Below are 15,832 nucleotides of genomic sequence, written 5' to 3'. Positions count from 1 at the left end.
TATGAATTTTATGAAGAAATTTCTGGGAAAATTAATGGTAAGAGCTCTTTTTCTGTGCCTCAAACTGAAGAACAACTTCTCCTCTTAAAAAATAGCATAGCAGTAAAGGTTGTGGGTGTCATTTTTTTGACATTATATCCAAATCCATATCAGTTGCACCATGTGAAAGACCAGTGGTGTCCTCAGATGTTGAAGTAAACAACTACTGTCTATAAGAAAGTGCTAGGGGCTTCCCTGGTGGCGCAGTGGTTGGGAGTCTGCCTGCCGATGCAGGGGACGCGGGTTCGCGCCCCGGTCCAGGAGGATCCCACATGCCGCGGAGCAGCTGGGCCCGTGAGCCATGGCCGCTGAGCCTGCGCATCTGCAGCCTGTGCTCCGCAACGGGAGAGGCCACAGCAGTGAGAGGCCAGCGTATCACAAAAAAAAAAAAAAAAAAAAAAGAAAGTGCTAGAATAAATATGTTTTATGCAGTGCTTGTGTTCCTCTTTTCCCTCCTCTGTTTGTATTTGGTCTTCTGATCTTTTGCACAAGCAATAGGAAAAGTGGGACAGGGTGGAGAGACACGGCCCACCTGGGAATTAGATGCATACCCCTGGGCCAGGATAAGGACATGCTGTGAAGCAACCCTCCAGGTGCTGTGCTAGATACACAGAGCCTTTTTCCAGATGGTGCCCGGACAGGTTAGGTGAGGTGCTGGCTGGGTGGGGTCACTTTGTGTCCCTTTACAGTTAGCAGCACATGTTGAAAGAAGAGGTGTTGTGGACCAATGGACACTGGAGTAAGTTTATTAATTTTAAGACTTCAACTGGGATTATTAAAAGTGTAGCAGTTCTCCAACTTCAGCTGGAGTACACCAAAATAACATAGCATCACTGTAAATTTATTAAAAGCACAATATCCAAGATTTATATAAAAGATCATACAAAGAGAATTAACTTAAATCCATAAGTCCTTCTTCAGAGCACCAGGCAATTCGATCCAGCATGTTAAGAATGTGCCACAAAAAAAAAAAAAAAAAAAAAAGAATGTGCCACAATTGTTTTGTAGTGTATGTATATACCTCTAATGAATTGTATTGGCCTATTTTCTTCTTTTATTGGTCCCAGTATAAAACTGGCTTCCCTTCCAATATGTAAAACCAGTCACTATTAAAATGCCAATGAGGGTCCAGTGAGCATTTTTTTTTTTTAGCAAGCAATTTTGTGATCAGAAACATATCAATCATATGATATCACTTATATGTGGAATCTTAAAAAACGGTACAAGTGAACCTATTTACAAAACAGAAATAGAGTCACAGATGTAGAAAACAAACTTATGGAGGGAAATGGGGGAGGAGAGATAAATTGGGGGACTGGGATTGACACATATACACTACTATATATAAAATAGATAATAACGGACTTCCTTGGTGGCACAGTTGTTGAGAGTCCACCTGCCGATGCAGGGGACACGGGTTCGTGCCCTGGTCCGGGAAGATCCCACATGCAGCAGAGCGGCTAGGCCCGTGAGCCATGGCCGCTGAGCCTGCACAGCCTTGTTCCACAACGGGAGAGGCCACAATAGTGAGAGGCCCGCGTACCACAAAAAAAAAAAAAAAAAGATAATAAGGACCTACTGTATAGCACAGGGAACTCTACTCAATACTCTGTAATGACCTATATGGGAATAGAATCTAAAAAAGAGTGGATATATGTATATGTATCACTGATTCACTTTGCTGTACAGCAGAAACTAATACAACATTGTAAATTAACTATACTCCAATAAAAATTAATTTAAAAAGAAACACATCAATAGTTTGTCAATTTTTAAAATAAATTTTAAAATTTACATGAGTCTAATCAAACATGATTCCACTCAAAAAAAGAGAAATAAGCAGCTCTATATTCGCCTTATATTTAACCTTTGTATTTACAACTGCTAACTGCAATACATAAACTAACACACTCAAAAGATTTAATGGAAATACTGCTTTATTAGATTTGCTTCAGAGAATCATCTGGAACTCCACTGCCAGATAAGAATGAGTAGCCAAAAGGTTGGTCAAAAACTGAAGTTATCAATAGGGATGGTAGAGTAGCAGTAATGCAAAGGACAAGCAAAATTTAAATGGAAAATTTTTATGTTAGAATAATATAAAATTAACATTAATTATGAGTTAATCCTATCCTAAACATAAAACTTACAAGAATAAAAACTAAACACGAATTGTAAACTGAACCACTGTGCCCCTGGCCTAACTCAGAAATAATGGCCTTTTCTATGGCATAGCGGTGGCCTCCTTCTAGCTTGTCTCCGTGTCAAAGAGAATACAGAAAAATCAGGGGATTCTAGGTCAGCAGTTGCAGAGGTAAGAGAAGGATCAGTGTTTCCTTCACTTTCAGGCTCTGGAGAGTACTCCTTCAGGCAACAGTGGAAAAATCAATGCCAGATGGCTCTCAAGGAGATTTTGCTAATGGTTCTGTTATTGTCAAATCCCCTGTGGAAAAATTCCGATACAGCAGGGCGGGGCTGCAGACTTCATATCTCGTGAACCGCTGACCTCCAAGGTAGAGGAAGCCGCCGGCGCGGTCTCACCCACAGGCCCTAGCAAAGACTGTTTTTCCCAGTACCAATGAGTTATGACTTGGTTTTCAGACGAACAGCAGAAATTTCCTCCCTTTTCCACTTTTGATTTGTGTTGAAGTGGTATTTTATTTTATTTTATTTTATTTTTTATTTTTTTCGGTACGTGGGCCTCTCACTGTTGTGGCCTCTCCCGTTGCGGAGCACAGGCTCCGGATGCGCAGGCTCAGCGGCCATGGCTCACGGGCCCAGCCGCTCCGCGGCATGTGGGATCCTCCCGGACCGGGGTACGAACCCGCGTCCCCTGCATCGGCAGGCGGACTCTCAACCACCGCGCCGCCATGGAAGCCCCGAAGTGGTATTTTAATCAGTTAAAGAAAATTCATCCCTGGTGGCGCAGTGGTTGAGAGTCCGCCTGCCGATGCAGGGGACGCGGGTTCGTGCCCCGGTCTGGGAAGATCCCACATGCCGCTGAGCCTGCGCGTCCGGAGCCTGTGCTCCGCAACGGGAGAGGCCACAACAGTGAGAGGCCCGCGTACCACTAAAAAAAAAAACAAAAAAAAAAAAAGAAAGAAAATTCATAAATAACGTTAGCTACTACGTATAAGGCACTTACCATGTGCCGTTAAAGTGCGAAGTACATTACATAGCTTAGCTCATTTCATCCTTCACTCTTAAACCGGTATTACTACCTCCATGTGGACTTAAATAACTGGCATAAGACCATGCAGCTTGTAAGTGGTGGAGCTGGAAGGTAGACACGGGTCTGTATGACAATGAAGTTTCAGTTTAATTGCTGCTCTATGTTTTCTGTTCTAAAATACAGAATTTAAGAGAATAACTTCGTAAATAATCCCATAGCCCTGGTAAAACTGCTTTCATTTTCTTGCATTCCCTTTAATTATTCATAGGAATATCGCTGGCAACTTCTTTTCCATTTATTGTTCTCTCCACCTACTCTATCCTTTCGGTTTAGCAAGAGCGACCACTTTCCTAGAAGTGACCTTGCACTCAACACCCCGCCCCCAGCCACCCTCCACTGTTTTTGTTTTGTTTTTTACTTTATTTTTATTTTTTTTATTTATTTGGCTGCGTTGAGTCTTTGTTGCTGTGTGTGGGCTTTCTCTAATTGTGGCGAGCGGGGGCTACCCTTTGTTGCAATGAGCGGGCTTCTCATTGCGGTGCCTTCTCTTGTTGCAGAGCACCAGCTCTAGGTGCAAGAGCTTCAGTAGTTGTGGCGCGTGGGCTCAGTAGTTGTGGCTCACAGGCTCTAGAGAGCAGGCTCAGTAGCTGTGGCGCACGGACTTAGTTGCTCCGCAGCATGTGGGATCTTCCCGGACCAGGGCTCGAACCCGTGTCCCCTGCATTGGCAGGCGGATTCTTAACCACTGCGCCACCAGGGAAACCCCCAGCCACTGTTTATTAGTTCAGGGATGGCTACCTGACCGAAGCTGGGCTGAGAATTCTGTTCCATAGGCATTTCAAAATTCGGGCAGAGAGATTTCAAAACATAGAGAAGGGAGGGAGGGAGGGAGGGTGGAAGGGAGAGAAAATGAATCAGTTCCTCTCTGCATTGGCCGTAACTTGTAAAATTCTGAAGCTTTGTGTCATTATGTTCTTCATCGTGGACTGCAGAATAGAGAAAGCCTTTGGCAGTAAGAAAAATGCAGAAGCACTGGAGAGACATGGAAAATGAGGAAGACCTTGGATTCTCTACAGTGCTTCAGGCTTTAGTTTATTCCTGATGCCCACTGGGGGCTCAGTCCTTGCATTCTGTGATGTGTCCTGATTTTCCAGAAAGTTCTTTCTTTTGTGTAAGATAGCTAAAATTCACTCTTGTCACTTGCAACCAAAAGAGTCTGAACTAATATTCTATAAAAAAAAATAAATGCATTAAGTAGTTTCCCAGTTGTCTGTCTCATAAGAACATCGAAAAGTCTGGAGGAGTGGTGGTGTGAGTGAAGTCTGGAGATGCCCCTTCTATCATATCACCTGCAGGCAAAGACAGTCCAACTCACACCGACTTAACCAGCAAGGAAGACTTACTGGCTTCTGCAGCTACAAGTGTGGAGGAAACGCAAGCTTCTGGGCTGACTTAACCCGGGGACATCAGCACCATTTCCTTTTATCTTGTCACCTCCATGCCCACATCCTTCTTAGGCAAGTGGTGAGATAACCGACTATGAGTTCAAGGAAACTTTCCTAATGTCCCTAACACAGTTCACATTAATTCTTGCTACAATCCTTGTGGCCAGGGCAATGTCATGTGCTAAGGTGAGGCCCAAGTTCCTGAACTAACATCTGGAAAGCAGGATGGAGATTCAACAAGGTTATCTTCCTGAAGAACATGGTTGCATATGACCCTGCAATCCCACTCCTGGGCATATATCCGGAGAAAACCATGGTTCGAAAGGATACATGCACCCCCATGTTCATTGCAGCGCTGTTTACAATAGCCAGGACATGGAAGCAACCTAAATGTCCATCGACAGATGAATGGATACAGAAGATGTGGTAAATATATACAATGGAATATTACCCAGCCATGAAAAAGAATGAAATAATGCCATTTGCAGCAATGTGGATGGACCTGGAGATTATCATACTAAGTGAAGTAAGTCAGACAAAGAAAGACAAATATCATATGATATGGCTTATATGTGGAGTCTAAAAAATGATACAAATGCACTTATTTTCAAAACAGAAACACAGACTCAGAGAATGAATTTATGGTTACCAGGGGGAAAGGGTGGGGTGGGCAGGGATAGACTGGGAGTTTGGGATTGACATGTACCCACTACTATATTTGAAATAGATAACCAACATGGACCTACAGTATAGCAGTGAGAACTAGGCTCAATATTCTGTAATAACCTAAATGGGAAAAGAATTTGAAAAAGAATGGATACTTGTATGGGTGTAACTGAATCACTTTGCTGTACACCTGTAACTAACACATCATTGTTAATCAACTATACTCCAATAAAAAAAAAAGAATATGGTTGCTACTGTAGGGCGGGGGTAGAACAGATATTGGAGTCCACTCTAGCCCCCCTTTGGGCTCGCTAGCATCCTTCCAGGTGCCCCTTCTTCCTCCGTGCTGAGAAACAATGGGTATAGTATGAACAGCAGTGGCTGTGGAGCCAGACTGCCTGAGATTCTTCAGAATCTTGGCTTCCCTCTGAGTCTTCTTCTTGTCCTCAGCGGCCACTGGCCCTGTCATATTCTTTGCTTAAAGAAGGCACGAGAGTCTTTAATCTGCACTGAGGAGCCTTTGCTCTCTGGTGCCCTCAGTATGGCTGATGACTGCTCCTTCTGAGACAGCCCAGGAGGCCAGGGATGATCGAGGGATCTCTGAGAGTGGTGAGCTCACCACCAAACTTTATCTGGACTGTGGTTGCTTCTTGTGGCAACGTGATATTTTTCTTGGCCCTGAATGTCTCAGCAGTGGTACTGGATGTGGAAGTGGTCATCACATAGTAAGTACTATCCCAATTGTTTAAGAGGCAGCACAGTTAAGAGCACAGAAATCTCAAAACAGAGTGCCTAGGCTGGGACTTCCCTAGTGGCGCAGTGGTCCTACTGCTAACACAGGGGACGTGGTTTCAATCCCTGGTTTGTGAAGATCCCACATGCCACAGAGCAACTAAGCCCGTGTGCCACAAGTACTGAGCCTGCGTGCCACAGCTACTGAAGTCTGTGCACCTAGAGCCCATGCTCTGCGACAAGAGAAGCCACTGCGATGAGGAGCCCACACACCGCAACGAAGAGTAGCCCCTGCTCGCCGCAACTAGAGAAAGCCCACGCAACCCAGCCTTCATTGCTAGAGAAAGCAATGAAGACCCAACTCAGCCAAAAATAAATACATAAATAAATAAATTTAAAAAATACATATGTATTAAAAAAAAGAATGCCTAGGCTTAGATCCCAGCTTTGGCACTTAAGAGCTGGCCATGTGACCTTGGAGAGCTTGCTTAACCTCTCTGTGCTTCATTTTGCTTCATCAATAAAATAAGGTTAGTAATAGCACCTATGACACGGGCTTGTGAGAATTAAGTGAGTTGATACATGTGAAACACTTTGAAGAGTGGCTGGTACATGATAAGTCCTCGTTAAGTATTCCCCAAAGTTATTATCATTATCATTTATTATCTTAGTTTGAATTTCCAGGAAATAGACTCTGAGATAGGAATTGTGGTGTAGGAAAGTTCTTGGGTAGTACTCTTGAGGTCAACCACTGTGAGGGAGGTTAGGATTGGGCAGAGGGAGAAGTTGACTTGGGATGCTGTTGTAACAGAGCCTGTGGGGCGAGGTGGGCAGGGAGCTGTCCTTCCTTGAGGCCTTTGTTCCACTCCTCATTCCACACCCCCGCCCTGCTGTGAGTAATGTTGGATGCAGGCTTCGCCTGAGGATAGGTCTAATTCAGAGATAGGACAATTTCTAGGGTGGGACTTGGTGGTGAGGTACTAGCAGACATCACTCACGGAAGCTGGTGGGGGAAGAGTGGCTTGGTCATGGAGGGGAGGTCTGGGTGGTGCACTGTGACATCCAGTACATACACCTTCCTGCACCCACTTACATGAGATGCATTCACTCAGGAGTCAACCCAAAGACGTCCAACTGTGGTCTTAGCACCAACTTCAGCAATCTGGGTGTTATGTCATTATCTTTACCAATTCTAGCCATATCTCCTCAGGGGGCCTATGTCTGAATAATAAATAACCCCAGTAATCAAAGAACAAGATAACTGATTAAAGAGTTGGAAAATGGGAGGCTGGGCAACAACATACAGTTCCAAACACATATCATATCCTGTTAGACAAGAATAGCAAGCCCTCTATGCCATGCAGAGGCGTGAGGTCTTTGGTTAACCACACTGGTAGTCAGAGTTGTGTCCCTGAGAGGATCACCCTTTCTCTTGCCCTTACTGAGCCCTAGTTCTGTCCTCTGGGATGATGTCTTTTATCCAATGTCCTCTTCGGCCATATCTGGGGTGAGCATCAGCACAGAATCCTCTCCTAAGGGCTACATCTATTATGCAACCTATTTCCTTTTATTTTTAATTAATTAATTAATTAATTTTGGCTGTGTTGGGTCTTCGTTGCTGCAAACAGACTTTCTCTAGTTGCTTCGAGCGGGGGGCTACTCTTCGTTGCAGTGCGCGGGCTTCTCATTGCAATGGCTTCTCTTGTTGCAGAGCACGGGCTCTAGGTGCGTGGGCTTCAGGAGTTGTGGTGCACGGGCTTAGCTGCTCTGCAGCATGTGGGATCTCCTGGACCAGGACTCAAATCCGTGTCCCCTGCATTGGCAGGCGGATTCTTAACCACTGTACCACCAGGGAGGTCCTACGCAACCTATTTCCTGATGGTAGGCTTTGCAGCTCATGGGGATTATGTAGGGATTGAATGGTCATCAGATGTTCAAAGTGAGGGCATTTCCAAAAAGTCCTTCAGAAACTTCCCTTATTGGCCTGAATTAAGTCATAATCATTCTCAAAATAAGAATGGTTTCAATAACTTAGGCCTGGGATCCTGCAGTAATAATTGGGGAAGGGGGTGATTTTATCAGGTTGGGGAATACCCCTATAGCTGTCATCAGTTTCTCAACCATTTGGAGGCTACACAATGGGAAGTGAAGTAATTGATGATGGGAGGTGATCCATATATTGCCCTGTCAGTCAGTAATTCAACTGGATCAACTGGTTGAGTAGGTAGGATATATAAAGCACTAATGAATATTGATAATTTTGCAAGCTAATCTTCTCCAATCACACTCAAGAATCCCAAACTATACTTTCAGCCAAATGAATTGCCTAAGAAAGATAATCTATTCTAGAATATAACTGAGGTAAAAACTTAACAGAGGGCCTCTCACCTTCTGAGATGGCCCACACTCTGTGGAGTGTGTTTCTCTGAATAAATTCACTTCATTTTTTTTTTTTTTTTTGCAGTACGCGGGCCTCTCACTGTCGTGGCCTCTCCCGTTGCGGAGCACAGGCTCTGGACGCACAGGCCCAGCGGCCATGGCTCACAGGCCCAGCCGCTCTGCAGCATGTGGGATCCTCCCGGACCGGGGCACGAAGCCGCATTCCCTGCATCGGCAGGCGGACTCTCAACTACTGTGCCACCAGGGAAGCCCTAAATCCACTTCTTAACTATCACTTTGTCTCTCACCGAATTCTTTCTGCTATGAGACATCAAGAACCTGAGCTTCATTAAGTCCTGAGGCCAGGTTTGTGATCTCAGTTAAAAGACCATGGGTTCAAGTCCCAATCTGGGTTTTGGCTGGGTTTGAGTCCCGGCACCTGGGTTCAAGTCCATCAGAGGTGCACAGTTTCAGCTGGCGAGTGAACTAAGGGACAGTGATAAGCTAGACCAACTCCCGCTCATCGTCAACACCATGGGGGACACCTTCTGTACCATTCCTTGGCGACAACTTTTCAGGCACTAACACCTGGTTGGGAGACTACCTTGGAAGGGATAACATTTAAAATCGTTTACTGAAGTTCAAGTTTATGTTATTCTTGTGACAGAGTTTGTCAGCAGGAAGAGAAATACTAAATTAACTAGGATTATTTGGCTCTAATGGGACGCTTGTCCAGATGTGAGTCCCTTGGGATATACATGTTTCGTGCTCACAGTTTTGTGCTACATCCTTAGAAGGCTTGGGGGATGGTGAGGAGAGAACGGCTGGCTCTGTGGAGTGTGCGAAGGCGTCCACACCTTGTCCGCAGGTCATTTCAGTCACATCTTCTTAATCAGAATATATAATCTTACTACTTTACTCAATTTCATAGAGAAATCAAAAGAAGCATACAATACTATGAGCTTTTTTGCATGGTCTTCTCAAGATAATTCAGCAGCTACTATTTTTGACTGAGTATTGGTGTCTTTGGGGAAACAAAAAAACGTTGGATGGATTTAGAAGTACTTGCCTGTCTCATCCCAGATGTTTGTGATCCAGGCTCCAGGTGTACATTTTGTGTCCTCGTCTCCATCATGACCAAACTCTTTTTGGCATGTCGTGCAGTATGCTCTGCTTTGGTTAGTTATTCCCTAATTCAGTGGTATGCATCCTTCTGTCTTTCATTAAAATAACATGGCTGTCAAAAACAAAACAAAACAAAACAAAACAAAACTCAACAGGGGATTATGTCAGCAACAGAGAAGAACAATGAGCAACTTAATTTATTTGACCTTACTTGTATTGCTATTATGATGGTGGCTCATTGTTCATTTTACATTAGATGTTCTGGTTTTGAAATTATTAATGTCAAGGGTTATCTAAAAATGCAGTAATCAGTTGTTTTGTCTGCCTCCCCAGATAGGAATCTCATTCAACCTTATGGACCTAATATCTAGCATAAGGTCTTAAACATGGTAGGAACATGATGAAAGTTTGCTAAATGCCAAGTGAAATTCCTTGTAACTAGCCACTCACAGTCACTCCACATTTACTGATAATTTTAAAATGAGCTCTTCCTGGAAACTTTTACTTCTCTCATCTATCTACATGCTTAGCGTAAAATATAGGAATATAGGGAGTTCTTGAAAAATTGAATTGTTAATGTTAACATCAACATAACTTTATAAGCAAACCAAGTCTTCTAAATTATTTGAAAGTAGTTGAAAACCATTTGCTTAAGGTGTATAAATATGTCATTTATATATATGTAGTGAAAACTATTCTTCATGGGAAAAAAGATGAGCCAGTTTACCAAGGCTTTATCCGTTTGTAGAACACATGGAAGTATATTAACAATCATCATTTAAATGTCAGTGATTCTCAGCCCCACAATCACTGAAGCAGGACCTCTACTTTTTTTCAGTTTGACCACAAGTATTTCTGGGGCTTATCAAGAGGTATCTCACATATGCTTGCAAAAGAGTCCTTTCCCATTGGGCGTTGTCACTGCTCTATGGTAACTACTTCATCAGATTCCATCACCCTTTGCTGGGTGCTGCTGCAGACCCTTGCAGGGCTGCCCTGATTCTCTGCCTAACACAGGGTTGTTTGCCTGCTCCCCTACAATTTTGATAGGCACCACTGTCTCTGTTGGTTACTACCACTGATAGGAGTACCTTTCCATATTAATAGATATAATTATATGAAGCATTTTTGTTGACTCATATTGTTATTTATTTGTACACATCAGAATTTATCATACATTTTAATGGCATTTTATGCACTGTACCATAATTGATTTAACCAATCCCCAATTATTGGACATTTGGTTATTTTGTTTTTTACTATTATAAATAATGCTGCAATGAACATCCCTGCAGTCAAAACTTGCACATTTCCTTAATCTTTGCTTTAGGATCATAATAGCTAATTGGATGTTTTACATGCTTCTTAAAAGCAAGGAAATTATTTCATAGGTAGTTCAAGAACTGAAGAGTTTGCAGGATTTAGAAGAGCAACTGATAAAAACAGAAAACTCTAACAATTATACCATGTATACCAGCTTAATTACCAGCTACAACAATTCAAGGAAGAGCTGTTCACTGGCCTAGAGCAACTATCTTCCTGGCTACGTTGGTTTTGTTTAGAAACTGCTCACCATCAAGTAAACATGTGGTTTTGGAATAATTTTGCAGACATTTTTATTGTTTTTCTTTAAATATGTAATTAAGTTATTTGAATCCAAAGAAGAGTCTAGCAAAATGAGAACTAAATGAGCTCATTTAATTTTACTATTTTTTACCTGTTTAAGTAGTATAAGCATTTAAACAGAAGTAGAGTTTATGTAAGAGCACATTCCAGAGAAATTAATAATGGGAGCGCAAATGAAGGCAAGGAAAGGACTTAAGGAAGTCTCTAAAGCAGAGCTGGCTGGCTGATAAGCTAGGACCATAGGAAAATTCCTAGCTGAAAAATGGAAATTAGGAAGGAGACTGCAGTTCTCAACATTTAGATCAGTTCTGTTTTATTTCTTCTGCTGGTTTCTTCACTGTCAACCAGAATATAAATCTGGTCTGCCAGGGGCAAATACCAGGTCAATTCTGTACATCTTATTCTAGTCTTTCTTTCTCAGAGACTGGTTCTGCTCATCATAACCCTTACTCACGGACAGGAAATTTCTCTATATCCAGATAGATCAACCAGTCATGATCACCGCACTGAGTGACTTACAAATCAGTTGCCTGCCTGAAATAATAATAGCTATTATTTATATGCACCACAAACTGGAGTAAGGTCATTACTTTCATTATTTGATTTTATCCTCCAATAACCCTAGGTTGCTGCAATCTGCAGGGAACAGAAACTGGACTCAAGACTGCTTAAACAGTAAGAACTTGTACTGGCTTACAGAACAGGAAGAGCAAACATAGTGTTGGCTTCAGGCAAGGTTTCTCCAGGATTCTGGCTCTATTTTCTTACAATTCTGTTCAATTCTATATGTCAGCTGTGTTCTGAAGCTGATTTCCCTGGTGGTGTGGAATGGGTGCTGGTAGCATTGGGGGCTACTTGTGTTCTTTTTGATGTATGGAATGAGAAAGAGATTTCCTGTCCTTCCACTAGCAGAGCAAGGAAAACCTTTCCCAGAAGCCTCCATTAATTCCTTTGTATTAGTCAGAGTGGGCTGCCATAACTAAATATTATAGACTGAGTGGCTTCAAGAGAAGAAATTTATTTTCTCACAGTCTGGAGGCTGGAAGTCTAAGATCAGAGGGCCACCATAGTCAGGTTCTGGTGAGTACTTTCTTTCTGGCTTGTAGACTGCTACCTTCTCTCTGTGCCCTCACATGGCAGTGAGAGAAAGAGAGAGAAAATGAGAAAGAGAGAGAGAGAGTGTGCAAGAGTGCTAGCTGTCTGGTGTTTCTTCTAATAAAAGCACTAATTCCATCTTGAGGTCCAACCCTCATGGACCTCATCTAACCCTAATTACCTTCCAAAGGCCCCACCTCCAAATACAAATACAAACACCATAGCATTGAGGGCTTCAACATATGAATTTTGTGGGAACACAATTCAGTCCATAGTGTCCTCCTTCATATCTCCTTAGCCATCCTGGTGCAATCATTTGCACTGAGAATGAGATTCTTGTGATTGGCTTAGATGGATCAGCTGAGGTGAAAAGAATGTGGGGGCATCAACCACAGAGCCTATGGTTAAGTAGGTACATTTCACAAATCAGAAGACTGTATCTGAAAGATGTTAAGTGAGCAGCCAAGGTCATGCACATAATGAGTGGGAGAGCCAAGATTCAAACAGCTATTTACAGGTATAATTTACATACCATAGAATTCACCATTTTAAAGTATAAAATTCAGGGACTTCCCTGGTGGTCCATTGGTAAAGAATCCACCTTCCAACGCAGGGGATGAGTGTTCGATCCCTGGTTGGGGGACTAAGATCCCACATGCCATGGGGCAACTAAGCCTGCGCGCCGCAACTACTAAGCTTGAGGGCCTCAAAGAGAGAGCCCACGTGCTGCAAACTACAGAGCCCACAGGCTCTGGACCCTGCGCCACATGTGCCGCAAACTACAGAGCCCACATGCCCTGGAGCCCATGTGCCACCACTAGAGAGAAGCCCAAGCGCCACAACGAAGAGCCTGAGCTGCAACGAAAAGATCCCGCGTGCCTCAACTAAGTCACGTGCCCCACGTGCTGCAACTAAGACCAGACGCAGCCGAAATAAATAAATAAATTTATTATAATTAATTAAAGAAAAAAAGACAATCTATTAAAAAAAATATACAGTTCAATGGGTTTTTTAGCAAATTTATACAGTTGTGCAACCGTTACCAGAACATTTCCATCACTGCAAAAAGTTCCCTTAAGCTCACGTGCAGTCAATCCTCACTCCCACCTCCAGTCCTAGGCAACCACTGATTTGCTTTTGGTCTCTACAAGCTTACAATTTCTGAAAATTTCATATAAATGGAATCATGTATTATGTGGTCTTTTGCATCTGGAGAGCCAAGATTTAAACTCAGCTGATGCCAAAGCCCTTGTGCTTTACACTACATGATGTGTCACTTGTTTGCTTTTCTAGTTTGCAGCTTATCTGTCCCTTATGGTTTTAGAGTGTTTTCTCTTTTGATAGCAGATACCTTGCCCTGGCCCTTGCAGCCTGCGTGGACAATCCAGGACCCCGAGTGCCGTGCCCCATCTTGGCTTCCAGGCATGGAGGGCCAGGCCCCAAATTAAATAGCTTCCCACTGCTCTTTGGACTTCGACTTAAGGTCTTTTTACAAAGTCCTTACTTTTAAAAGGTCTTTAAGAAGCCTTACTTTACTCCTTACTTCTTTGGTAGAATGCCACCCTTCCACTTCCTGAAATCTCCCCTCCTGTCAAATCCAGCTGCTTGCAGAACTCCAAACAGACCTTCCATTATTAGATCTCCCTGCATTTGTTCACGCTGTTCAAACTGACTGGAGGCCTCTGATTGGATTTCGTGACCCTCCTGGTGGAAAAAATAGAAACTTTGAAGTAAAACACTGTGATTTATAATAAGAAATATATATTTGGTCTGTATCCCTGTTTCTGTTTCACAGAGCTCCAAACACTCTCGGAATTTCCTAAGGGATAAGAACACTAGGAGCATCTTCTGTTATAGAATCTGTTCTTTTATCTTTGGTTCCTGAAATAGCTCCAGCGCCATAAAGGTGAAAGGAATGTCTTATTATTCATAACTAGTCCCTTTCAACCACACCTGAACTTATTACTTTTGGAAAGCCTCTCAGGATGAGGGCTGGTTGCCAGGGGAACCAACCATGATTAGAGGGTTGGAACTTTCAGTCTCATTCCCCCAACCTTTAGGAAGGGGAGAGGGGCTGGAGGCTGAGTCAACCAACAACTGGAAATGATTTAATCAACCGTGTCTACTTAATGAAGTCTCCACAAAACCCCAAGATGATGGGGTTCAGAGAGCCTCCGGGTTAGTCAACATGTGGAGTTGCTGGGAGAGTGACACACCCAAAATGGGCATGGAAACATGGAGCCCCTTCCCACATACCTTGCCTTATGCATCTCTTCCATCTGGCTGTTCCTGAGTTATATCCTTTTATGATAAACTGGTAATTTAATAGGTAAAGGGTTTTCCTGAGTTCTATAAGACACTCTGGCAAATTAATCAAACCTGAGGAGAGGGTTGTGGGAACCTCCAATTTATAGCTGGTCAGTTAGCAGCACAGATGACAACCTGGACTCTCCATTGGTGCATGCAGCGGTGGGGGGGGGGTTGCGGTGGGGCAGTCTTGTGGGACTCAGTCTGAGCCCTGTTGAAATAAATTTCTAGGACCAAGATGGAGCCGCTCCTGCCCAAGGTACCACATCAGCAGAAGTTAGATAACTTTCATGTCCCTGTAAATGTTCCGCTTGATCAGGATTGCAGTATATCCAGCCAGCCAATCTCCAACTGCCAAGAATCCGTAATGATTTCATTGTTCTAAATAAAGTCAGATATGCAATCTCAGCCAATCAGTTTAAGCCAAATACTTTTTCCTTATTCCCTGATTGACCTGCTAGCCTTAAAAGGAAATCCCCAAGTTCCTAGCCAATCATGCCCTGTTTCCATGTTGCCTCTTCTAACATTCTATAAAGCTCAATCTTGCACATACACCCCTTGGGAAGAGTGCTCCACTTGTGAGGCACTGTTCTCTCATCCATGAATTGTTTTCCCTTGAATAAAGGACATCCTATTCGTTACTAAATTGTTTCGTCATTTGACAGTGCTTAACTTGTGGGATCTGGTGCTATCTCCAGGTAGATAGTGTCAGAATTGGGTTAAACTGTAGGACACCCAGCGGGTGTCCCAGAATCCATTGGTGTGCAGAAAACCCACCCATCTGGTGTCAGAAGTGAGGTAGTATTGTCATAGAGTATTGAGAGGAGGGGAGACACAAAAAGGGAGTATGTTTTTTCCTTTACAGAACCATTTGGTTTTAAGCCCTTTTGCTATTTCCTGGCTGAGTGACTTAAAACAAGTTGCTAAAACCTTCTGAACCCGTCTCCTCCTTAGAGGACCATGGATACTAATAATTATTTCATAGGTTTATTCTGAGAGATCAGAATCTGCATGTGCAAATGCCTGACAAGTAACGCATACTTAATAAATGTGAAGTCCTTCAGGACCAGAAGTCCTACTTCCTTCATGAATTTTCTTTCATCTTCCCAACCTAAACTGGTTACTCTTTCTCTGAACTGTCATAAAAATCACAGCTAACACAATTGGTTTCATGATTAACCAGGCCTATGTTGTGATAACTCTTCTGGTGCTGTCTTGGATTACTATTTAAAACTCATAACTATTT

The 15,832-nt window shown here is 43.0% G+C and overlaps 1 protein-coding gene across 4 annotated transcripts in view; it reads right to left on the bottom strand.

The window, feature by feature from the left end:
- The window catches only part of RNF125 (ring finger protein 125), a 112,496-nt gene that overhangs the window by 50,478 nt on the left and 46,186 nt on the right, over positions 1 to 15,832 (bottom strand). For 2 of the 4 annotated variants that reach the window (XM_082639975.1, XM_082639972.1), the window contains exon 2: positions 9,503 to 9,670. The gene's annotated coding sequence lies outside the window, so the exon portion shown is untranslated. Of the gene's footprint in view, positions 1 to 9,498; positions 9,671 to 15,832 lie in introns of all 4 variants that reach the window. The other 2 variants (XM_082639973.1, XM_082639974.1) reach the window with 1 other exon arrangement.

Source organism: Mesoplodon mirus (genome assembly GCF_964341445.2).
Source record: "Mesoplodon mirus genome assembly, chromosome: 13".
Taxonomy (NCBI): domain Eukaryota; kingdom Metazoa; phylum Chordata; class Mammalia; order Artiodactyla; family Ziphiidae; genus Mesoplodon; species Mesoplodon mirus.
This window is presented reverse-complemented; position numbering and strand designations above follow the sequence as displayed.